This window comes from Mobula birostris, chromosome 12 (assembly GCF_030028105.1).
Source record: "Mobula birostris isolate sMobBir1 chromosome 12, sMobBir1.hap1, whole genome shotgun sequence".
In the NCBI taxonomy this organism is placed as follows: domain Eukaryota; kingdom Metazoa; phylum Chordata; class Chondrichthyes; order Myliobatiformes; family Myliobatidae; genus Mobula; species Mobula birostris.
In genome coordinates, this window is record NC_092381.1 from 29,783,744 (window position 1) to 29,809,150 (window position 25,407).

Below are 25,407 nucleotides of genomic sequence, written 5' to 3' on the forward strand. Positions count from 1 at the left end.
TTGGGGAACTTTCAGCTATCACTGTATACTTCACTGTTCTGTAGTACATGTGATCTACTGTCTCCCATAGCTTTTATGAGTTTAAGATAAATTAGGCGTCTTAAATTTCAATTTCTCCAATGGTAAAACAGCAAAGCTATATATTAAGTCTACCAGCGCAAAGTGTGGGAGATGGCTCACGTTTTTTGCTCTAATGAATTCTTAAACTTGTTCTTGCAGTAACAAGGAAAAACAAAACAATTCCACCGGTGTATTTCATGTGTGACTAAGAGGTAGAAGCAACATTAACTGTGGCTTACAAGCTGATTAATCAATCATGCAATTCTTGTGTGGGTTGGGGAACTTCCAAAATGAAAAGAAACAAAGATCTTTTATGAGATTAAGATATACTGTATGTAAAAACAAAAAAATGTAGCTATGGAGAAAGGAAAACTTAGGAACAGACCGTTAGACTTACTACCCCTGCCATTTAGAACTCTGTCCCATAAGTTTGCGAATGTTAACATTTCATATTGATTTTCAGTGCCTGCACATTCAATGGTCCTATTAATAAGTGGATGACAAGGGCCCAATATATATTAATTTTCCAACAAGCTGGGAGTGAGAGAACAGGATGGCTACCTGCATACGGGTATCTGATATCTCTTTATTTAAACTTCTTTAACCCTGCAGTATTTCCAACCAATTAGTCCCAGTGAATGTAATAATAATGCCTACAATGCAATTTGAAACTCGATGTTGAAAGGTATAGTGCACTTTCGAAGGATTATAACCTTGGCTTTATATCCCAAAGAATTTGGATATTTAACCTTGTTGGAGGAACTCATGGTCAAGCAGCATCTATGGGGAGGGGGTAGGAATTTTCAAAGATTTTGATTGAAACCTTCTATCAGGACAGAGAGTCAAGAGGTGAAATAGGCAGAAAGAAGAGGGGAGGGATATAGGAGCCTGAGGTGTTTGCTGGCTGAGGAGGGGTGAAAGATGACAGCAGGTCAAACCAGGTAGGGAGTGGAGGAGTTCAGAGTCAGAAGCAAGGGACACAAGAGATTCTGCAGATGCTGGAAATCTTAAGCAGCACACACACAAAATGCTGCAGGAACTCAGCAGGTAGGGCAGCGTCTACAGAGGAAATAGAGGCTGCCTGCCTTCCTGACTTCCTCCAGCATACGTTGCAGCTAATCCTAATGAAGGGCCTCAGCACAGGCTAGCAAACAATATCAAGGTGGATAGTAAAAGCTTTCTCAAAAAATGTAAGACAAGAATGGACATAGGACCGCTAGAAAATGAGCCTGGAGAAATAATAATGGGAACTAGGAGATGGCAGATGAACTTAAATGAGTATTTTGCATCATTCTTCACTTTGGAAGACACTAGCTGTGTGCCAGATGTTGAAGGATGTGAAAGAAGAGAAGTGAGTGCAGTTACTATTACAAGGGAGAAGGTGCTCACTAAGCTGAAAGACTCAAGGGTGCATAAGTCACCCCGACCAGATAAACTGCACTCCACGGTTCTGAAAGACGTAGTGTTAGTGATTATGGAGGCATTAGTAATGATCTTTCAAAAATCATTGGACTCTGGTATTGTGCTAGAGGACTGGAAAATTGCAAATGTTACTCCACTCTTTAAGAAAGGAGAAAGGCAGCAGAAAGGAAATTATAGAGCAGATAGCCTGACCTCAGTGTTGGGAAGATGCTGGAGTCCATTGTTAAGGATGAAGTTATGGAGTACTTGGTGACACAGCACGGGTTAGGATTTTACTTAAGGGAAAATCTTGCCTGATGAACCTGTTGGAATTCTTTGAGGAAATTGCAAGAAGGATCGATAAAGGGAATGTAGTGAATGTTATATATTTGGACTTTCAAAAGGCCTTTGACATGGTGCCACACATGAGACTGCTTACCAAGTTAAGAGCCCATGGTATTACAGGAAAGTTACTAACATGATGAGGGCATTGGGTGATTGGTAGAAGGCAGCAAGTGGGAATGAAACGACCCTTTTCTGGTTGGCTGGCAGTGACTAGAGGTGTTCCACAAGGATCGGTGGTGGAACCACTTCTTTTTATGCTGTATAGCAATGATTTAGATAATGGTATAGATGGCTTCGTTGCCAAGTTTGCAGATGGTATGAAGATTGGTAGAGGGGCAGGTAGTGTTGAGGAAACAGGTAGGCTGCAGAAGGACTTAGGCAGATGAGGAGAATGGGCAAGAAAGTGGCAAATGAAATACAATGTTTGTAATAGAAGTAAATGTGCAAACAACTTTCTAAACGGGGAGGAAGTCCAAAAAACTGCGATACAAAGGGACTTGGGAGGTCTCGTGCTGAACACTCTAAAGGTTAACCTGCAGGTTGAGTCAGTGGTGAGGAAGGCAAATGCCGTGTTAGCATTCATTTGAAGAGGTCTAGAATATAAGAGCAGGGATGTGATGCTGAGGCTTTATAAAGCACTAGTGAGGCCTCTGCTGGAGTATTGTGAACAGTTTTGGGCTCCCCATCTATGAAAAGATGTGCTGGCATTGGATAGGGTCCAGAGGAGGTTTACAAGGATGATTTCAGGAATGAAAGGGTTATCATATGAGGAACGTTGGATGGCTCTGCATCTGTACTTGCTGGAATTTAGAACCATAAGGGGAATCTCATCGAAACCTTTTGAATATTGAAAGACCTAGACAGAGTAGATGTGGAAAGGATGTTCTCCATGGTGGAGGAGTCTAGGACAAGAAGGTACAGCCTCAGGATAGAGGAGTGTCCATTTAAAACAGATGCAGAGAGATCTCTTTAGCCAGAAGGTGGTGAATTTGTGGAATTTGTTACCACATGCAGCTGTGGAGGCCTGGTCGTTGGCTGTATTTAAGGTAGAGTTTGATAGGTTCTTGATTGAAAATGCATCAAAAGTTACGGGGGGAAGGCCAGGAAGTGGGTTTGAGGAGGGAAAAAAAGGATCAGCCTTGATTGAATAGTGGAGCAGACTTGATTGGCCAAATGGCCTAATTCTGCTCCTATGTCTCATGTTGTAATGGCCTACAATGTTGACTATTTATTCCTCTCCGTAGATGCTACCTGATCTGCTGAGTTCTTCCAGCATTTAGTGTGTGTTGAATGATAAGAGGAGGGAGACAAGAGAAAAAGAGGGTAAGGAATGAGTTGAGGAGAGGGGAGGGAGAAGGAGTTGATGGCAGCTGGAAGGCAATAAACAGAACCTGAAAGGTTACATGGTGAAAACTGATAACGGGAACATCTAGGCAAAAGGTGAATGGCAGATGGAAGCAGAACCAGATGAAGGAAGGGTGAGAAGAAACCTATCATAGTGTTAGCTGGGGAGGGCCGCATCAAGGCATCATATTCCCCGCAGATGGAGCAACAAACCAACTAGCCAACACCAGGAAGTCATGATTAGATTTTTCCATTGAACTGAATTGCAGCTGTCCTGAGCTTACACAGAACAAACCTTGTAGAAAATGCTCTAGGAAGATTCAAGATGTGTTAGTGCACAAGATTTCCATTAGACCAGGGGTTCCCAGCCTGAGGTCCACAAACCCCATGGTATTGGTCCATGGCATAAAAAAGGTTGGGAAATCCTACATTAGGCAGTTTGAAACAATATTACAAGTGTTAGGTTTTAGTTCCTTGGACATACATAAACATTACATTTTTCTTTTCAATTGGCAATTGGCTTTTTAATGTGCATGCAATGGTAATTAATGGATTGCTGGAAGGTAATAAAGTGGCGTGGTAACAAAGCATGAATGCTTGCGGAATGAGTTTGGGTTTGCTGGGAGTGGCAGGGAAGTACTGTTTGGTAACATGTTGTCAGAAGCATTTGGCTGGGGTATAAGTGGTGAGGCTCCCCCAGCTAGTGACGTTGGCTGTTCTTTCATTATTTCATTCTCTTTCCTGCTTCTCCTTCTGATCCTCTTCCTCCAGGGGTTCAGGACATTCTTGTATGTGCCTCCAACATTTATTGGTGCATAATCACTGCCGAATGCTTTGTGTGTGTTAGATACATGGGAACATACAAAATTACAGCACATTACAGGCCTTTCAGCCCACTAAGTCTGCATCAACCATGACGCCAAATTAAACGAATCATACTCCCTTCACATGGTCTGTGTCCCTCTATTCCACACCAGTTTATTTGTCTGCCTAAATGTGTCATAAATGTTGCTATTTTATCTTCTTCTGTCTAAAGAGATCCTGGAGGCAGCCTTTTCATGCGAAGGCTTGTGGTATATGGAATGAGATGTCATAGGAAGAAGAATAGGCAGGTACATTTGCAAGATTTAAAAGATATTTAGACAGGTGCTGTACTTGCAGAGAAAAGGTTTAGAGGGATATTGGCCAAATATAGGGAATTTAGACTAATTCAAGTTTCAAAGGTTTCGAAGGTACATTTAATGTCAGAGAAATGTATACAATATATATCCTGAAATGCTTTTTCTTCGCAACCATTCACGAAAACAGAGCGCCCCCAAAGAATAAATGACAGTTAAATATTAGAACCCCAAAGTCCTCCCCCACCAGCTCCCCTCCCTCCTGCGCGTAAGCAGCAGCAAGCGATGATCGCCCCTCCCCCCACCGGCAAAAAAAAGCATCGGCACCCGCCACCGAGCACTCAAGCGTGAACAAAGCAACAGCAAAGACACAGACTTGCAGTACTCCAGTTCGTTCACCCAGTATTCGACATACCACAGGCTCTTTCTCTCCCTAATAAGGGAGAAAAAGGTGCCTCTGTTTCAAGTACAAGTTGGTTGGCAAGAATGGATTGGTATGAAGGGCCTGATTCCGTGCTATTTAACTCCATGACTCTATGATTAGGGGCAATTTATGATGGTCAATAAATCTACTGAGCTGCACGTCTTTGGGATGCAGAAGGAAGTTGGAGCAGCTAGAGGAAACCCACGTGGGCCCAGGGAGAATGTGTAAACTTCACATAGATAGTAGTGAGGTCAAAGCTGAACCTTGGTTACTACAGCCCTACTAGCTGCAGCACTGCGCCATCCTTTATGAGGAGCCAAACAGCCAGCAAGTCTACAAGAAGTACAAGGAAATCAGAGGTGATGGATTCTCAGAGGGTGAAGTCACATGGAAGTTCCTTGGGAATGTTACACTCAACTGTGGTAACTCTTCTTGATAGAATATGAGCCTTGTAGATAACTCTGGAATGATAATACAGAAAGTCTGAAAGAAATTCTGACGAAATAAGCTCCTATCAGGAGTCCTCATCTTGAAGCATTTCACATATAATGCCTAACCTAAGATGTTACAATGTGTTCTGTTTTAATCTCTGCAATGATTAATGGTTGCTTTGAGTGATGATGTCTTGTGTCTCTGCTAAGTCAGCAGAAACCAAAGTGGTCATTCATTCTGATTAGCCTCATCATGTCAACATGATGTAATTAGAAACCATGGAAAGAAAGCATCATTTATCCACCTTATCCATCTATAAGGAGCTATAATCTGTACACCTGGAATAATCATAGAATTGGAGGAAGTGAGCATGGTACTAAGTGAGTACTTTGTCTCAGTATTGATATGTTGATATGCCTCATGTCGATATGGAGGAGGAGGAGGAAGTGTTCGACCTCTTGAAAAACATTAGAACATAGAACAGGCACTTCAGCCCACAATATGTACAGCAAATTAAACTAATTCTCTTTGTCTGTACATGACCATTTCCCTCCATTTCCTCTATTCTTTACTTCTACTCAAATTTATAAATTGATGTCTTTTTAGTCCCTCAACATTAATATGCAGGCTGACACCTGGCCCTAAGATTTTCACTTATCCAATCCACAGGGTAGATCAACAGTTAAAATATTGAACTATTGTAATGAGACCTGAACTAATGATGTGAGACAAAGGTCCAATTCCCGTCACCACAATCTACTAGCAACATATGGGCCAAAATTAATTAAGTATATCTGAAAAGCCAGGCCTAGTATGGTTGCCAGAGGACACTAAGCTCTGAGGAACAATTTTATCACGTTAATTGCTCATTAAGAACAATATTATCAGGAGTTTTGAGCTGGAGCTCTGCTCACAGAGATTTCGGGAGTCTCCACAGCTCACCGCTGAAAGCAAGTTGAGAACTTGGTGGCACAGGGCTGGGAGTTGATGGGAAAATTTTAATTCATTGAGTTACTCTATGCAAAGCTTTCTTGTGTTGGAATGTGGTGCGGAAAGCCTGGAGTATATTCTGATACAATTTGCACTGACTTGGTGAAGTTTTCCATGTAGCTCTCTGTGCCTCCCAGCTCTGCAAAATCCCATCATCAAGCACAGTACACTGCCTCCGTTGTGATACTGAATCCCAGAAGAGGAGTACAATGTCCAAACTCCAAGGGAGAGAAAACTTACAAGGATGCTATCGGGGCTGAAGGACGTAAATTACAGGGAAAGGTTGAATAGGTGAGGACTTCATTCCCTGGAGCGTAGGAGAATGAGGGGAGATCTGAGAGGTGCACAAATTTATATGGGTATAGTTAGGGTAAATACATGCAGGCTTTTTCCCATGAGGTTTGATTAGACTAGAGCTGGAGGCAATAGGTTTAGAGTGAAAGGTGAAACATTTAAAGGGAACCTGGGCGGGGGGGGAGGGAACTACTTCACTCAGAACAAGTGTGGAATGAGCTGCAGAAGTTGTAGATGTGGGTTCAGTTGCTACTTTAGCATAGTTAAAGGTTAGCCAGGCACATGGATGGCAGCGATATGGAGGGCTGTGGTCCAGGTGTGGTTTGTCATGGACAAGATGGGCTGATAAGCCTGTTTCTATGCTGTGGTTGTTGATAACTCTATGGTCTCAGGAACATGCAGTACAACAGAAAAAGGCTCATTAGAGCTGATAGAGAGATGCATCCTCTCTAAGGAAGATTAAGATGCATGGGATCCATGCTCACTTGATAATCTGGATTCAGAATTGACTTGCTTTTAGAAGATAGAAGTGAGTGGTGGACTGGTATCATTCTGGATGGAAGTCCATGACCACTGGGATTGGTGCTGGGTTCTTTGCTCTGTGTGATAGATGTAAATCACTCAGATGAAATTGTGTATGATGGATTAGTAAATTTACAGACAGCACTAAGATTGGTGGACAGTAGAGGGGAGTCAAAGGATATGGTAGAATGTAGTTCAGGCATAGACATTGGCAGGGAAATGACAGATGGAGTTTAATCCGAGTGAATCTGAGGTATTGCCCTTGGGAAGGTCTAATGGAAAGGGAAAGCATGCAGTTAATAGGCAGGACCCTTAACAGCATTGATGTACAGGGTATGTTGCTTAAAATTGATTGATAAGCAGGAATCTGAGATTTGGACTTGGTGGTGCATCAGGTGGGTAAACTTACCTGGCCAAATTGTTCCATCAATTAGATTAGGTAATGTCAGTCATGAGACAGAGGAAAGTGGACAATATGTGAATGAGGTAATGGAGATTGAGGAGGTAATGCTGGAGGAGTCTTATCCTTTACACTTATTTAATTATGCAGAAACACAACATAGTAACAGGCCCTTGCAGACCAATGAGCACGTGGTGCCCAAATACACCTACGTGACCAATGAACCTATTAACCCCAAACAAGAGAAAATCTGCAGATGCTGGAAACAGAAGCAACACATACAAAATGCTGCAGGAACTCAGCAGACCAGGCAGCATCTATAGAAAAGAGTACAGTCAATGTTTTTGGCTGAGACCCCTCAGCAGGAAAGGACTTACTAACCCTGTACATCCTTGAAATGTGGAGGGAACCCGTGTGGAAACATTTGTACCCTGGGGAAAAAAGAGATATGGCTGTCTACTTGATCTATGCCTCTCATAATTCTATAAATGTCTCTCAGGTCTCTTTTCAGTCTCTGCTGCTCCAGAGAAAACAACCCAAGTTTGTCTAACCTCTCCTTATAGCACATACCAACTAATCCAGGAAGCATCCTGATAGACCTCTCCAGCACCCTCTCTTATATTCTCCACATCCAAATGTGGTCTAACCAGAGATTTATAAAGCTCCAACATGGCTTCCTAACTCTGGATCTCCATGCCTTGACTAATAAAAGCAAGCTTGCCACATGCCATCTTTACTATCCTATCAACATATGTGGCCGCTTTCCATCATAATATGGTGGACTCTTATATAAGGTTTCAAAGTGATTTTGCTTGATCTGAAACCAAGGTCCTTAATCAAAATGAAACAATTATGAAGATACGAGGGATAAGTTGCCTAAGGTAGAATAGGAAACTATATTAAAGGGTATGACAATAAATGAATAACAGCTCTCATTTAAAGAATTAATAAATAGTTTACAACAAAGAAAAGCCTAAAAAACCTAAAATAAGTTATCCTAGTCGTCCTCTTTCTTTCAATGCATTAGCTGAAAGATAAAGGCATTCAACAGACACAAAATGCTGGAGGAACTCAGCAAATCAGGCAGCAGATGATGCTTTAGGCTGGGACCGAAAGAGTTAATGATATTGCAAAAAAAAACCAGGAGTTACACAAAGCATTGGAAACATTTCTGATTCCACTAAGGAAAGGTAATACTCTGCAGGAAAGTGGAATATGAGAATAATCTCATAAAAATCATAAAGCCAGACTATTAAATTTACCTTTGAAATGTAAAATAGGAAAAGATTAAGCAAAATTTAGTATATGTCTCTTATCAACCGACACCGGAAAAATTATGTTGAAGAAGAAGGAAAATTAGTGGAGAGCAACTGTACTTCCCTCAATTGCAGGACTTCTGCAGAGAGTGGTGCAGACAGCCCAGCGCATCTGTAGATATGAATTTCCCGCTATTCGGAACATTTACAAGGACAGGTGTGTAAAAAGAGCCCAAAGGATCATTGGGGACCCAAGTCACTCCAATTACAAACCATCCGGGAAACGGTACCGCAGCATAAAAGCCAGGACCATCAGGCTCTGGGACATCTTCTTCCACCAGGCCATCAGACTGCTTAATCCATGCTGACACAACTGTATTGCTATGTTATATTGACTGTCCTGTTGTAAATATTATTTATTATAAATTACTATAAATTGCACATTTAGACTGCGACGTAACATAAAGGATTTTACTCCTCGTGTATATGAAAGATGTAAGTAATAAAGTCAATTCAATTCAATAGTGAATGTGAGGTTGAAAGACACTAGCATTTTTTAAAAGGAAGCACTGGAAAAATTAATGGGATTAAAAGGCAATAAATCCTCAGGAGCTGATGACCATAATCCAAGGTTTTAATAGAGTTGTCTATAAAGATAATGGATGTACATCTTTTATCTTCTAGAATTCCCTGGATTGCAGAATGGTTCCCACAGGCTGAAAAGTCCCAAATATAATCCTATTATTCAAGAAAGGAAGGAACAACAGACCAGTTATATCAGCAGTAGAGAAATGCAAGAGTCTATTGTTAAGGAGGTAAATTAGTTTACTATTGTCACGTCTACCAAGGTACAGTGAAAAACCTCTGTTTATATGTCATCCATAAAATCATTTATTATATCAGCACACTGGGGTAATACAAGGGTAAAACAGCAACAGAATGCAGAATAAAGGGTTATAGTTACATAGAATGTGCAGTGCAGACAGACAAGAAGGTGCAAGGTCACAACAAGGTTGACTGTGAGGTCAAGAGTCCTTATCATAAAAGTTCGATAGTCTTAGAACAGGCGGTTCCAATGCAGACTAGTTGGCTTGTGCTTGAGACTTAAATGAGGAGACTGACAACATAGTAATTAAACAAAAAGCCATAAAATTACAACAAACTAAATAAAGTAGGGGTGCAGGAACAGGTGATATGTTGCAGTTGTGTAATGTGGGAGCTGGAGGACCTCGTTTTGGTGATGACATCAGCAGCAAGTGCTGGCTGATCCGGGAACTCACATTCAAATCCGATGGCCTGGAATCTAAGCTTCTAACACTTTGACACATCAGAGAGCTGGAGAGTTACCTGACTGCTGTATTTCAGGAGGCAGTCTGTGGTCAGGAGGAAGAGGGTGTGACTATGTGAGGAGTGAGGGCGATCCAGGAGGTGGTATTGGAGGAGCTTCAGCCCTTGTGATCATCCAATAGTTCTGAGATCGTTGCTCGCTGCACAAATAGGAATGGGTGTGGTCAGAAGGATGAGCAACCGAACAATGGCACCATGGTTCAGGGAGCCTTTCAAGTGGTGGGGAGAGAAGAGAAAAGCAGTTCTAATTATGAATAGGATAATTAGGGCAATAGACAAAATTCTCTGCTGCAAAGATCAAGAGTCCCGAAGGCTTTGTTTCTTGCCTGGTGACTGGATTCCTCAGAACTGACTTGCAGAGGAATTTGGAGAGGGAAGGGAAAGGTTCGGTTGTCGTGGTCTACGTGGGTACCAATGATTTAGGCAGAACCAAAAAAAGGTCCGTATGAGTGAATATGAACAGCTACTAAATGAAAACAGGCAAAACCCAAAGGGTAATAACCTCTGCATTGTTACTTGAGCCATGTGCAAATTGACACAGGGTCAATAAAATTAGAGAGTTAAGTGTGTGGCTCAAAGATTAATGTTGGACAAGTGGGTCTGAATTTGTGGAACATTGGCACCAGTATAGGAGAAGGGGATGGGTTCCACCTGAACCATGCAGGGACGAGGGTCCTGGCAAATCGCTGTGGATAGGGCTTTAAACTAGATAGTAGGTGGTGGTTTCAACAAATTGGAAAAGAATAGATAAAGCAAAAGGGAAAGAGAGTACAGGAGAGGTTACTGAGGTCTCCAGAATAGAAAAAGACAAAGTTTAGGAAAGGATAAGAATTTAACTTGAGGCAATGTGGATACAAATTTGAAAAGAGGGGTAGTGAATAAAGCATTGAAGCTGTTATATTTGAATGTATGCAGTAAATGCAACAAGTTAGGTGAACTTACAGAACATTTAGAAATAGTAGTTAGTGTTAAATATATTGTTTTGCATTTGAAGATTAGCTAATAATCGAAAAACACGAAGTAGGATTATTTTTAGGTTGGTAGACTGTTTCCATTAAGATTCCACAAGGAACATGGCAAACTGACCACTGATTAAGTAGAGATATAGTTCCCAAATCCACCTCACTGTGATTAAAATATTTTGTTGTCCTGGAATGAGTCTCAAATTGCTGTTTCAAATCATGAACGACTTCATATTGAATGCACTTATAATGATACTACCTCGCTGAGACTGAAAGAGTTCCTTTTGCTTATTTCAGACCTTGGGTTCCCCACTGGGATTCAATCACAGATCAGATAACAGTCTGGTCTATATTTTCTATCCTGAGCTGCCTCATCAAAACAAACAGCCTTGTGTTATACATTTCCTTTGAATGAACGCTAGCACATCTTTCATCTGTTCTGAAGCTTTCAACAATTTTTTTGTATAATAAAGAATTTATATTTTATGTTACACTAAGTGCAACTTACTTCCACCAGGCAGACTTTCTAAGCGTCAGCCTATTTTATATTTTCTCATGAATCTTCCTGCCCCAGAATAAGATAGTATAAAAATTCTGTAGCTCAGCAATCCACTACAATGATAACAACAACTTAGTCGATGAAGTACCTCCTAAGTAGTAAAAAAGTCCTAATGTATATCATATAAAATCCTCATAAAAAATAAATGAACTCAGAGCTATTTTAGGACAGATGACCAAAAGCATGGTCGTAAGCAAGAAACATAGTATCGGAGTCGAGGTAGGTATTGAGAAGCAGAGAGAGAAGTAATTCTGGAGTTAGGGTTGAAGATAGAGTTTAATTGTCTAAATGTCGTTACTCAGAAATTTGATCCTGATTGGTAGTGCTAAACTTGTCACATGGTAGCACATCATCATTCAACACCATTCCTGAATATAATGTCAAAGAAACTTGAACTTTGGAGCTGAGTACAACACATAGCAGATACTGTCTAGTAGGTTTAGCCTCTATTAAGTTCTGTGTTAGACTAGTAAGCTCAATGCTCACTGTTTCTATGACTGTCCAGAAAGACTTTCTTGAGCCAAGTAAATTTTTGTGATATAGCACAGAATTTTAAAACTGGAACACTTTTCTGTATTTGGAATTATTAATGCCATCCTGACTGCATAATCTACTTGCTAGATTAGTATCGTGGTTAGCTGGCTGGATCACCAGTGAGATGGCTGCCTCTGCGAGGCATCCTGGTGCTAATGGGACAGAGCTACCTTGGGACTTGATTGTCATGCCTCAGTGAAAGCTTCAGTTGAGAAAAGGCACTTTCACAAGTAAATGTCAATGAGGGCCAGATTGAGAACATCGGTTGTTGTAGGTGCTGCTCTTGGTATTGCTTCTTTTTGCCTTCTCTCTGGGGTACCACCACCTTGTCACAGTGGAGCGGCTTGTGTGATCCTGAGAACCTGAAAGCGATACTGTCTGGAGTTTAGCTCCTGGTAGGGTCATCCATAGTGATCAAGGGGAAGGATCCAGACGTAGCGCAGTCCAACCAAGACCTCAACGATGGAGCAGAAGGAAAGATGGTGGTAAACTAGGGTCTCTAGAATTTTGGAACTATGAGGACCACCACAACGGCTGTGAAAGCAGAAGAAGGCTTCAGCAGAAGATGGCTCCCAATTGTCTTGGTCTCCATGTTTTTGGATTCTGGCCCTTTCTCTGTCAAGGACCGTGTAGTGACTGCTTGTGCCTCAGTCTCCCCACTTTAAAAGACCTCAAACACATGTTTTTCTCCTGATTGATCGACTTGGACAAAACCCTGTGATGATCAGGAACTGGTGATAAGAGCAGGACAGTGAGGTCTGGGAACTCCAGAGCCACAACCTGGCACACTGGCTGTGGGTGTTAGATACAGGTGTCTTGCTCTTGGACTGAGGAAGATAAAACTTTTCGGTAGTTGCACCCATGACTGAGCAGTCCTATTCTGGACCCGCTCAGCTCATCCCACAAGGGGAATGGACTAGAAAAGGTACCCTAAAAACAGCCTGCCTCTTCACTCCTGACTGGATTACCGCACCAGTGGGATTACCAAACTGCGGCCTGAAGCAAAGCATATGAATTTTGGAGCCTGGAATGTGCAGACACTTATGGACAGTGAAACCAGTGATCATATTCAAAGATATACTGCCATGATCTCAAGAGAGTTCAGAAGATTCCAACTTGACCTTGCCGCCCACTCTGAAACGCAGTTGACCGGGGAAGGACAATTGAAGGAGAAGGGGTGGTACCACTGTTTTCTGGAAGGAGAAACCAGCAGATGAATCCAGAATCCACAGAGCTGGATTTGCCATAAAAAAACAGCACCATCAGTCACCTTTCCGAATTGCCACTTGGCATCAATGAATGCCTCATGACCATGCACTCTAAGGTCGCTAACAAACAAATGGCTACAGCTGTGAGTGCCTATGCTCCAACTCTAGACTCACCAGATGGTGTTAAGGAGACCTTCTATACTGACCCGGACAGCGTACTATAAGATATTTCCAAGGATGATGAGCTCACTCTTTTGGAGACTTCAATGCTAGAGTTGGCAGGGACATTGACTCCCAGAAAGGCACAATTGGGAAGGAAGATGTTGACAACATCAACTCCAGTGGGGTCCTCTTACTCTCCAAGTGTGCTGAACATGACCTGACCATCAGCAACACCTTGCTCTGCCAGAGAAATAAGGTGAAAACTTCATGAATGCATCTCTGTTCAAAGACGTAGTATTTTATAGATGAGGTCATTGTTTGGAAGAGGGATCGCAGAGACGTAGAGAATACAAGAGCCACGATCAGTGCTGATAATGGCTGGACAGACCTTTGGCTTATTTACTCACAAATAACCATCAAAATCAAGCGGAAGAGTAGAGTGCAAAAGAAGCTGAGCCACCCCAGGTTCAACATCAAGAGCCTAAAAGACACAGTGAAGGTACAACATCTCCAGGCTGCCCTTTCTGAAAGACTCCCAAAGCAGTGCCTGGAGGGCATTGAAGCACACTGGACCACACTGAAGACCACCATTCTTGAAGCTTGTAAAACATCATTGGATACAAGACTGGGAAAAAGAAAGATTGGTTTGATGAAAATAACAATGAAATAGAAGAGCTAACCAGCAAAAAAAGGAAAGCTTTCTGTGCCTGGCAGAAGGACATCTACTGCAAGGCAAAAAGAGAAGCCCACTCCAAAGATAAGGCCATAGTCCAGTGTAGAGTAAGAGAAATAAAGAATCAGTGGTGGACTGAGAGGGCCCTAGATATACAGCAGCTTGCTGACTCTGGTGATATCAGGGGTTTCTTTACTACTACCAAGGCAGTGTATGGCCCAAACCATCGTGGCCTAAACCCCTTTTGCTCCAAAGATGGACAAAGACTGCTAAAATACAATGATGACGTCAATTATTGATGGAAGGAACACTTTCAGGAGCTACTTAATCATAACGCTACTGTTGACATTGAATTCATCAACCAGCTCCCACAATGAGCCAAGAAGGAGGACTAGTATCAAAGTTGCGCAGAGAGCTTGCCAGAAATTAAGAACAACAGGTCCTCTGAGCTTGATGGAATTCCAGCAGAGATCTTCAAGGAAAGTGGCACAGAACTTCTAAATCATATTCATGACCTGCTTGTCAAGATCTAGGACCAGGAGAAGATTTCAGCTGAACTCAGGGACATCCTGATTGTCACACTCTTCAAAAAGGGTGACAAAGCTGACTGTGGTAATTATAGAGGCATTTCCCTCCTCTCTACAACAGGAAAGGTACTCACCTGAATTTTATGTGACCAGCCTTCACTCTGACAGAAGATCTCCAGCCTGAGTCTCAGTGTGGCTTCCTTCCAGCCAAAGGAACATCTGACATGACTTTTACAGCATGTTAATTGCAGGGGAAAGTCCAGGAATAAAATTTCCCACTTTATAAGGCCTTTATAGACCTTAGAAAAGCAGCTGACTCTGTAAATCGTCCTGCCCTTTGGCAAGTACTGTCCAAATTAGGGTGTCCGGAGAAATACCTCAAGATCCTGCAGCTCTTACACAATGATATAAGTGCAACAGTCATCAGCAATGGTGTCTCTGAAACAGCATCTTTTAAGGTTGTGACTGGGGTCAAACAGGGGTGCATCATTGCCCCAACTAAGTTTGCCTTTTTCATTACAACTATTCTTAACTTAACAGGCCAAGACATCCTATGAGGAGTCTAGATTTGCTATAGGACAGATGGTGGGCTCTTTAACCTTAATAAGGTTCAAGGCAAAGAGCAATATGCAGACGACAACACCATCGTAACTCACTCTAAGAAGAATCTGCAGTGCATAATGGAAGCTTTTGCTAGAACATACAAGCTCCTGGGACTTGATCTAAACATCAAGAAAACCTAAGTCCTGCACCAACTTGCTCCAGATCAAGCTCCTAACCTCTAATCATCCAGTTGACAACACCTCTCTAGAGGACACTGATCATTTCTCATATCTTGGCAGCCTTCTTTCTTCAAGAGAGAACATTGACCTTGAAATAAATTGCAGAGAGGCTGTGCAATTGGAATTCTGGCCAAGCTTAGGAAGAGGGTTTTCGAAGATTGGGATATCAAGACCAACACTAAGCTTCTGGTCTATAAAGCTATAGTTCTTCTCTCCTTGCTATATGGAGCGAAGTCATGGACAACATACAGTAGGCACATGAAATCTCTAGAAACTTACCATCAAAGATGCCTCTGCAAGATTCTGAGAGTTAGCTGGAAGAAAAGGCATACTAACTCCAGCATCCTGGAGGAAGCTAACATTATCTCCATAGCCATAATTGTGACTCAACGGCAATTGCGTTGAGTCGGTCGCATCACCCATATGCCTGTCTCCTGCCTCCTGCCTCCCTAAACAACTCCTGTTTGGCCGACTCAGGGATGCAATGCGTGCTCTTGGAGGGCAGAAAATGTGGTTCAAGGACTATATCAAGACCTACCTGAGGAAGTGCCACATCAACCTGAATGGATGGGAGGAAAAACTGGAGAAGGACTGTCTACGAGGGGACTTCAAAGCTCGAAGAATACCCCCACCATGCCACTGAGACTAAGTGGCTTCAACGTAAGGAGAAACTGGGAAAGGCCCAACCAGCTACGCTCTCCACCACTTCCATGACCTACACCTGCCAACACTGCAATAGAACTTGTGGATCACAAATCGGCCTTGTCAGTCCTCTCTAGACCCACAAGTGACCAGATCAACTACCAGGAGAAGAATCATACTCAACCATGAGTGATCATTGATGATGATGATGCTTTTTTGCCCCTCATGTCGCCCCTCCCTTCTCTTTTTTTTAAACTTGTCTGTCTGCAACTTCCTTCCTCATCCTTCTTCCTTTCTCCTTACTCCTTCAGTCTATACCCCTCTGCGTCCTCTCCCCTTCCTAGGAAGCAGCAGAAAGAATAGTTGTCTTTCACAATCAAGGCCAGCTGTAGTCCTGGGAAAGATAAATGTGACTTGGATGGAGATACAAAAAAGGCTTAATCCACTGAATTTTCTCTCAAATCAGATGCGCTGTGGAGAATCAAGCTCTCTTTCATTTAATATCTGGTCTAAAAAATTCCGCTTTGTCACCTGCTTTTCATTTCATTTGTGGTGAAGACAGTCTTACCTTAAATACTTAAATATACATGAACAGATTAGAAGTTTAAACAGATGAGATCAAAATTTAATAGATCTATTTTAAGAATGAGAGAGAACTCAAAGATAATTAGTTAATTTACATTCAGAAGTGGTATGTTAAGGGATAATCTCTACAGAGAGATTCAATTTGATTAATAAATTTTTGACAGCATTCTGAAAGAACATATTCAATAACAGCACCTCTCTTTCACAGGGATCTGCACCATCCTGAGACTTCTATTCTTTAGAAATAAATGATAGCGACATGAATGAATACAGCAAAGTAGGAGGCCTTAGTGGTCATAGATTGATGAAGATAAAATCTCAATATCCAGTTCTTTTTGTAGTTCTATTGAGGGAGTGCTCCATGAACAACTATTGAAGATGGCAACTACCACATTAAAAAAAGTCCAGACGACATGAAGAACAAATGTTCACTCTTTATTGCAAGCTAACGACAACTACTATCATATGTGCTTGTATTGCACAAGTTATTGATGTCATTATGTCACATCTACACATGACATACTTCTACAAAAGTGCATCATACTGCATTCCATCTTTGCAAAAGTGCTTCACAAATGCGGAGCAGTTACAAATTGTTTATTGATTGGCTTTCTCTGAAAATATGAGATATCCTGTTTTAACTCATTATTTAAATGAATTTCTTCTTCAGTGGATGGTTCAAAATTCACTTCTGGAGTAATGTTGTCCTCATATAACCCCAATATATTATGTTCAAAGTTCAATGTTCAAAGTAAATTTATTATCAAAGTACAGATATGTCACCATATACAACCCTGAGATTTATTTTCCCACAGTAAATACAAAGAAACACAATAGAATCAAAGAAAAACTGCATTCAAAGACAAACAAGCAATGCACAAAAGACAATAAATTGTGCAAATACAAAAGGAAAAAAAATAATAAATAAATAATATTGTGAATGAGTCATAGAGTCCTTGAAAGTGAGTCCATTGTTGTAGTCGAATCACAAACCAAGAGAAAATCTGCAGGTGCTGGAAATCCAAGCAACACACACACACTGCTGGAGGAGCTCAGCAGGCCGGGCAGCATCGATGGAAGAAAGTAGAGTCAACGTTTCAGACCAAGACCCTTCAGCAGGACCGGAGAAAAAAAAGTTGAGGGGTAGAGTTAAAAGGTGGGGGGGAGGGAAGGGAGAAACACGAGGTGATAGCAGAAACTGGGAGGAGGGATGAAGTAAAGAGCTGGGAAGTAGATTGGTGAAAGAGGTACAGGGCTGGAGAAGAGGAAGTCTGATAGGAGAGGACAGAAGGCCATGGAAGAAAGAAAAGGGAGAAGAGCACCAGATGAAGGTGATAGGTAGGCAAAGAGGTAAGGTGAGAAATGGAAATGGGGAATGGTGAAGGCGAGGTGGGGGCCATTATTAGAAGCTCGAGAAATCAATGTTCATGCCATCAGGTTGGAGGAAAAATGTGCTTGGTGGTGGGATCCCATTGGAGATGGCGGAATTTGCAGAGGATTATGTGCTGGCCATGGAGGCTGGTGGGATGGTAGGTAAGGATAAGAGGAACCCTATCCCTGGTAGCGTGACAGGAGGAAGGGCTAAGGGCAAACGTGTGTGAAATGGAAGAGATGCAGTTGAGAGCAGCGTTGATGGTGAAGGAAGGGAAGCCCCTTTCTTTGAAGAAGGAGGACATCTCCTTCATTCTGGAATAAAAAACCTCATCCTGAGAGCGGATGCTTTGGAGCCAGAGGAATTGAGAGAAGGGGATGGTGTTTTTAACAAGTAACAAGTGGGAGGAGCTGTAGTCCAGGTAACTGTGGAAGTCCGTGGGTTTGTAATAATCATTAGTGGATAAGCTGTCTCCAGAGATAGAGACAGAGAGATCAAGAAAGGGGAGGGAGATGTCGGAAATGGACCAGGTGAATTTGAGGGCAGGGTGGAAGTTGGAGGCAAAGTGGATGAAATCGACAAGTTCAGCACTGGTGCAGGAAGCAGCACCAATGCAGTCACTGATGTAGCATAGGAAAAGTGCGGGATGGCCATCAGTGTAGGCTTGGAATATAGACCGTTCCACGTAGCTGGCAAACAGGCAGGCATTGCTTACGTGTGGCCATTGCACTCTCATGGGTCCCAGCTATGCGGTGAAGGAGGATGAGTGGTGACTTGATAGAGGTGTACAAGATGAAAAGAGGCAAAGATTGAGTGGTTGGCAGACACTTTTTCCCAGGGTGGAAAAGGGCTATAATTTTAAGATGATTGGAGGAAAGTATATGGGAATGTCAGAGGTAAGTTTTTATTACACAGAGTGGTAGGTGCATGGAATGTGCTGTCTGGGTTGGTGGTAGAGTCAGATACATTAGGGACACTTATAAAACTCTCAGATAGGCACATAGATGATAGAAACATTGAGGACCATGTATGAGGGAAGGGTTAGATTGATCTTAGAGTAAGTTAAATGTTCAGTACAACATCATGAGCCAAAAGGCTGGTAATGTGCTGTAGTATTCTATATTCTCCATTCTTTGGTCTTAGTACTCTCACTTTTTCATGATGCTTGAACTGCTTCCCTTTGCCTCTTCCCAACGAGTTGTTGGGATTTGAATCTTGATGAAGTCTTGATAAAGGGTTTCAGTCCGAAACATCAACTGTACCCTTTTCCATTGATGCTGCCTGGCCTGCCAAGTTCCTCCAACATTTTGTGTGTATTAATTTTATTTTCTAGCATCTGTAGATTTTCTCGTGTTTTTGAATCATCATCTTGCTTTTACATGAACTTCTGTTTTACAGACCAATCCTTCATGCTTGGCTACAGTAAACTCAAATGTGTTAGATGTTAATAATATATCAACAGTTTTGCTATATTCATCTATTGGTAGAACGTGGCATTGTATAATGCTTGAACAAGAGATTATCTAAACAATTTCTTTTCATGAGTTTCTTAAGGATACATTCAGTCTTTTCAGTTTCACTCTTAGAAGTTATGGGAGAAATTTTATAAGCATTCAAACAGAAGTCTCTTATCTGACATCAATTCTTTGGGTATACTTATAGGTTACGAAAATCAATCTCAGCTCTTCAATTTTATGTTCTGTTGTTGTATGTGATCCCACATGTTGAACTTCAATCTCCTCAGAATGAGTGCCGATAAGGACTAGAAGGTTGTTGTTATCTTTCGGATAAAAAATCAGTTTGAATTCTCTGAAATGGTCAATTTGGCCATCATCATGCTTGTATGGGGGCAGGGGAGGACCTCAGCATTTTCGTTCTGTCTGCTTCAGACTGTATACAATATCTTTTCATTATAAAATAAGTTTATCAAATCTTGCAACAAGGTCCCTATTCCCATTTTATTCTTCTAGTTAATTTCAAATGCCCACCTTTTTAAAGGAACATGCCCTCCATATAACTTGAGATTTGCCTGTAGTCATATTAGAATATCAGAGTCACCCTACTCTACTTTACTAAAGCTATATGGTTGAAATTGTGCTTTTGAATGTTGAGGGGCTGATACAAGTTTTTAGTCTGTGACTAAAATGAACTCCCATTCAGAACAGAGATGCGAAGAAATTTTTTTAGCCAGAGGGTGGTGAATCTATGGAATTTGTTGCCACGGGCAGCAGTGGAGGCCAAGTGTATTTAAGGCAGAGATTGATAGGTATCTGAGTAGCCAGGACATCAAAGGTTATGGTGAGAAGGCGGGGGAGTGGGACTAAATGGGAGAATGGATCAGCTCATGATAAAATGGCGGAGTAGACTTGATAGGCCGAATGGCCAACTTCTGCTCCTTTGTCTTATGGTCTTACTACTACTACTACTACTACTACTACTACGACGACGATGTTGACTCAGGCCTAGGGGGCCGGCGTTGGGCACAATGACGGACTCTCCACTTCTCCCTCTCCCTCATCAGTGTGTTCAGTTCATCTACATTATCCGCGCCTCTGTCTTCTAGGAGCGTGTTGACCATAGTCTTGGGAGGGTGCCCAGGGTTCATCCTCCCATGCTTGGGCTCCCATATGATGTCTAGGCTGGCAGGTAGCTCGGGGTGGCGCAGACAGTGCCCTGCTAGATGCAGTCTTCTTGCCTCGATTTTAGTGGTGAGCATCGGTAGGTCGTCATAAAGCTTGACGTTCGTCTACAGACTTTCGCATAGTCTTGGTTAGTGTCAAATGAAAGATCCACCCAAATAAAACTGCTTTGTTTCAGAAATAGTGGATTACATGTCCTTTGTACTTGTGCACAATTCTATTCACATTTACTTAAAGAACGAGGTGTAAGCACATCCATATTTTCCTGACCATCATCCACTCCACAGATTAAGCAATCACACTGCACCTACAATGTCTTCATTGTACCAAGATGAAACAATAAGAACTAACAGTTTAAGCTCTGCCTGTATAAATTACGTGCTTTCCTTTGCTCTTCAATCCATCTGCATTTCTCACCTTTTTAATGGCAGGTCAAACTATGTAAGTATCTTTGCCAGTTGCTGAATTCTGACTGTAACCAAAATGGTAGATGAGAGTAGGACAGTGAGTATCATCTATTAGGATCTTTGCAAAGCTTCCAACATGTCCACATGCCAGGCTGTTTACATTCCGTGGAATCCAGAGAGAGAAAGTTAGGTGAATTCAAAATTGCCACTGAGGTAGGAAGCAGAGGGTAGTGGTTGAAAGTTACTTCCTCAAAAACTCTAAAAGGTTCATTCACCACAATCTTCCATGCACATAGCCATGCTGAATCCTTCTAATCAGACTGTGTCTATCCAGATACTAGTAGATACAGTCCACAGTACTGATGTCAGGCTGATAAGCCTGTAGTTCCCTGGCTTGTCCTTGCTACCCTTATTAAACAACAGATTAATATTCACCACCTTCCAGTCTTTGGAACTTCATCAGTATCTAATGAAGAAGCAGATATCTCTGCAAGGGCCTTAGGGTGAATTTGAATTGACTTTGTTTCTTACATCCTTCATATACATGAGGAGTAAAAATCTTTACGTCATGTCTTCATCTAAATGTGCAATGTGCAATCATAGTAATTTTTAGAAACATAGAAAACCTACAGCACAATACAGGCCCTTCGGCCCACAAAGCTGTGCCGACATGTCCTTACCTGAGAAATTACCTAGGGTTACCCATAGCCCTCTATTTTTCTGATCTCCATATACCTGTTCAGGAGTCTCTTAAAAGACCCTATCATATCTGCCTCCACCACCGTTGCCTACAGCCCATTACATGCACTCACCACTCTCTGCGTAAAAAACTTACCCCTGATATCTCCTCTGTACCTACTTCCAAGCACCTTAAAACTGTGCCCTTTCATGCTAGCCATTTCAGCCTCGGGAAAAAGCCTCTAACTATCCACATGATCAATGCCTCTCATCATCTTAAACACCTCTATCAAGTCACCTCTCATCCTCAGTCGCTCCAAGGAAAAAAGGCCGAGTTCACTCAACCTATTTTCATAAGGCATACTCCCCAATCCGGGCAACATCCTTGTAAATCTCCTCTGCACCCTTTCTATGGTTTCCACATCCTTCCTATAGTGAGGCGACCAGAACTGAGCACAGTACTCCAAGTGGGGTCTGACCAAGGTCCTGCAACATTACCTCTTGGCTCCTAAACTCAATCCCACAACTGATGAAGACAAATGCACCATATGCTTTCCTAACCACAGAGTCAACCTGCGCAGCAGACTTAAGTGTCCTGTGGACTCGGACCCAAGATCCCTCTGATCCTCCACACTGCCAAGTGTCTTAACATTAATATTATATTCTGTTATCATATTTGACCTACCAAAATAACCACCTCACACTTATCTGGGTTGAATTCCATCTCCCACTTCTCAGCCAATTTTTGCATCCTATCAACATCCCACTGTAGCCTCTGACAGCCCTCCACACCATCCACAACACTTCCAACCTTTGTGTCATCAGCAAATTTACTAACCCATGACTCCACTTCTTCATCCAGGTCATTTATAAAAATCATGAAGAGTAGGGGTCCCAGAACAGATCACTGAGGCGCACCACTGGTCACTGACCTCCATGCAGAATATGACCCATCTACAACCACTCTTTGCATTCTGTGGGCAAGCCAGTTCTGGATCCACAAAGCAATTTCCCCTTGGATCCCATGCCTCTTTATTTTCTCAAGAAGCCTTGCATGGGGTACCTTGTCAAATGCCTTGCTGAAATCCATGTACACTACATTTACCGCTCTACCATCATCAATGTGTTTCGTCACATCCTCAGAAAATTCAATCAGGCTTGTAAGGCATGACCCGCCTTTGACAAAGCCATGCTGACTATTGCTAATCATATTATGCCTCTTCAAATGTTCATAAATCCTGCCTCTCAGGATCTTTTCCATCAACTTACCAACCACTGAAGTAAGACTCACTGGTCTATAATTTCCTGGGCTTTCTCTACTCCCTTTCATGAATAGGGGAACAACATCCGCAACCCTCCAATCCTCCGGAACCTCTCCCGTCCCCATTGATGATGCAAAGATCATCACCAGATGCTCATCAATCTCCTCCTTCGCCTCCCACAGTTGCCTGGGGTACATCTCATCCGGTCCCAGTAATTTATAATAATTTATAATAAATAGAACAGTCAATGTAACATAGAATACACTCAAGTCAGCGTGAGTCCATCAGTCTGATGGCCTGGTGGAAGAAACTGTCCGGAGCCTGTTGGTCCTGACTTTTATGTTTCCCAGATGGTAGCAGCTGGAATAGATTATGGTTGGGGTGACTTGGGTCCCCAATGATCCTTTGGGCCCTTTTTACACACCTGTCTTTGTAAATGTCCTGAATTATGAGAAGTTCGCAACTACAGATTCACTGGGCTATCCGCACCACCTCTGCAAAGTCCTGCGATTAAGGGAGGTACAGTTCCCATACCAGGCAGTGACCCAGCCAGTCAGGATGCTCTCAAATATGCCTCATAGAAAGTTCTTAGGACTTGGGGGCCCATACCAAACTTCCTCAAACTGTCTGAGCAGATAGAGGTGATATTGTGCCTTTTTCACCACACAGCTGGTGTGTATAGATCATGTGAGGTCCTTGGTGATGTGGATGCCGAGGAACTTAAAGCTGTTTACCCTCTCAACCCCAGATCCATTGATGTCAATAGGGATTTGCCTATCTCTATTCCTCTTGTAATCCACAACCAGCTCCCTTGTGTTTGCAACATTGAGGGAGAAGTTGTTTTCTTGACACCACTGTGTGAGCACGTGGCCAAGTGGTTAAGGCATTGGACTAACTACCTGAAGGTTGTGAGTTCGAGCCCCAGCCGAGGGAACATGTTGTGTCCTTGAGCAAGGCACCTAATTTCCAGGCACAGATCCATGGTCTCGCAAGACTAACGGTTGCCTTAAACTGTGTCAGAGAGATGACTTCTTCCCTGTAGGCCACCTCATTATTGTTTCAGATTAGGTCAATCAATGTAGTGTCGGCAAATTTAATTAGCAGACTAGAGTTGTGGATGGGAACACAGTCATGGGTATGCAGGGAGTAAAGGAGGGGACTTAGTACACAGCCCTGAGGGGCTCCTGCATTGAGAGTCAGAGGGGTGGTGGTGAGGGAGCCTACTGTTACCACCTGCTGGTAATCTGACAGGAAGTCCAGGATCCAGCTGCACAAGGCAGAGTCAAGGCCAAGGTTTCTGAGCTTCTTGTTGAGCCTGGATGGAACTATGGTGTTGAATGCTGAATTGTAGTCCAAGAACAGCATTCTCACATATGCATTTCCATTTGTGGGAAGCTAGAAATTTCCCTTCTAGCCTCCCACAAAGTCTGAGGATGCACTCAATCAGGCCGTGGGGATTTATCCATTTTAATGTATTGAAGACTGTAAATCTTTCTTTCCTGGTAATCTGAATTTCCTCCTAAATTTCTCCACTTGCTTACACTATCTCTTGCACAATCATGATTTTCTCCCAAGTAAACACCCAGGAGGAATATTCATTTAAGAATCCCACCCATCTTCTTCAGCTCAGATCATAGGCAGTTCCGCTAATCTCTAAGGGGATCTGCTGTCACCCTGGCCACCCTTTTACTCTTAAAATAATTATATTATGGGATATTCTTTAACCTTATCTGCCAGCTCTATGTCATACCCTCACTTTAACTTACTGATATTCCACTTAAGAGTATTTTTAACCTTTTATAGTCATCAAATTATTCATTTACAGTCAAAAAGTAATTTATTTACATAAAATTATATTATGTATTTCCCTTAATCCTAAGTCTCCAGTAACTGAACCTCTTGCCAGTCAGAATAGCTGCTTCTTCATACTTTATTATGTTAGTTTATGAAAGGGAAATTTAGGAATATTTGAAAATCGCCTAAACTCATGGCTCATTGAGTCCTATTTAACCAAAGACAGTGACTGTGAATGAAGTCACCAGAGAGAGATCAGCTATTATCCCTTCTGCCCAATGAAGCAGTGGAGGTTACCTCAGTAACTATATTTAAAACAAGGTTGAATAGGTTTTTGCATAGTAGGGGAATTAGGGGTTATGGGGAAAAGGCAGGTAGGTGGAGGTGAGTCCATGGCCAGATCAGCCATGATCTTATTGAATGGCAGAGCAGGCTCGAAAGGCCAGCTGTCCTACTCCTGCTCCTATTTCTTATGCTATTATGTTTTTATGTCAGATGTAAAAGTCCTTATTTGCAACGCGCACAGGCTGACTGCCTTTGGAGTCACGAGAGAGAGAGAGAGAGAGAGAGAGAGAGAGAGAGAGAGAGAGAGAGAGAGAGAGAGAGAGAGAGAGAGAGAGAGAGAGAGTCACCGACCCAATGTTACAGCATATCTTTTATATGTTAAAGAGCAAAGGTAACAGGACAA

At 42.2% G+C, this 25,407-nt stretch overlaps 1 long non-coding RNA gene across 1 annotated transcript in view; it reads left to right on the forward strand.

Annotated features, from left to right (window-relative positions):
* Window positions 1–17,415, forward strand: part of LOC140205820 (uncharacterized) — a 45,072-nt gene extending 27,657 nt beyond the window's left edge. Inside the window, exons 2-3 of the long non-coding RNA XR_011887977.1 lie at window positions 9,271–9,401; window positions 16,776–17,415. This is a non-coding gene — a long non-coding RNA (uncharacterized lncRNA). The remainder of the gene's footprint in view (window positions 1–9,270; window positions 9,402–16,775) is intronic.
* The last annotated feature ends 7,992 nt before the right edge of the window (window positions 17,416–25,407 follow it).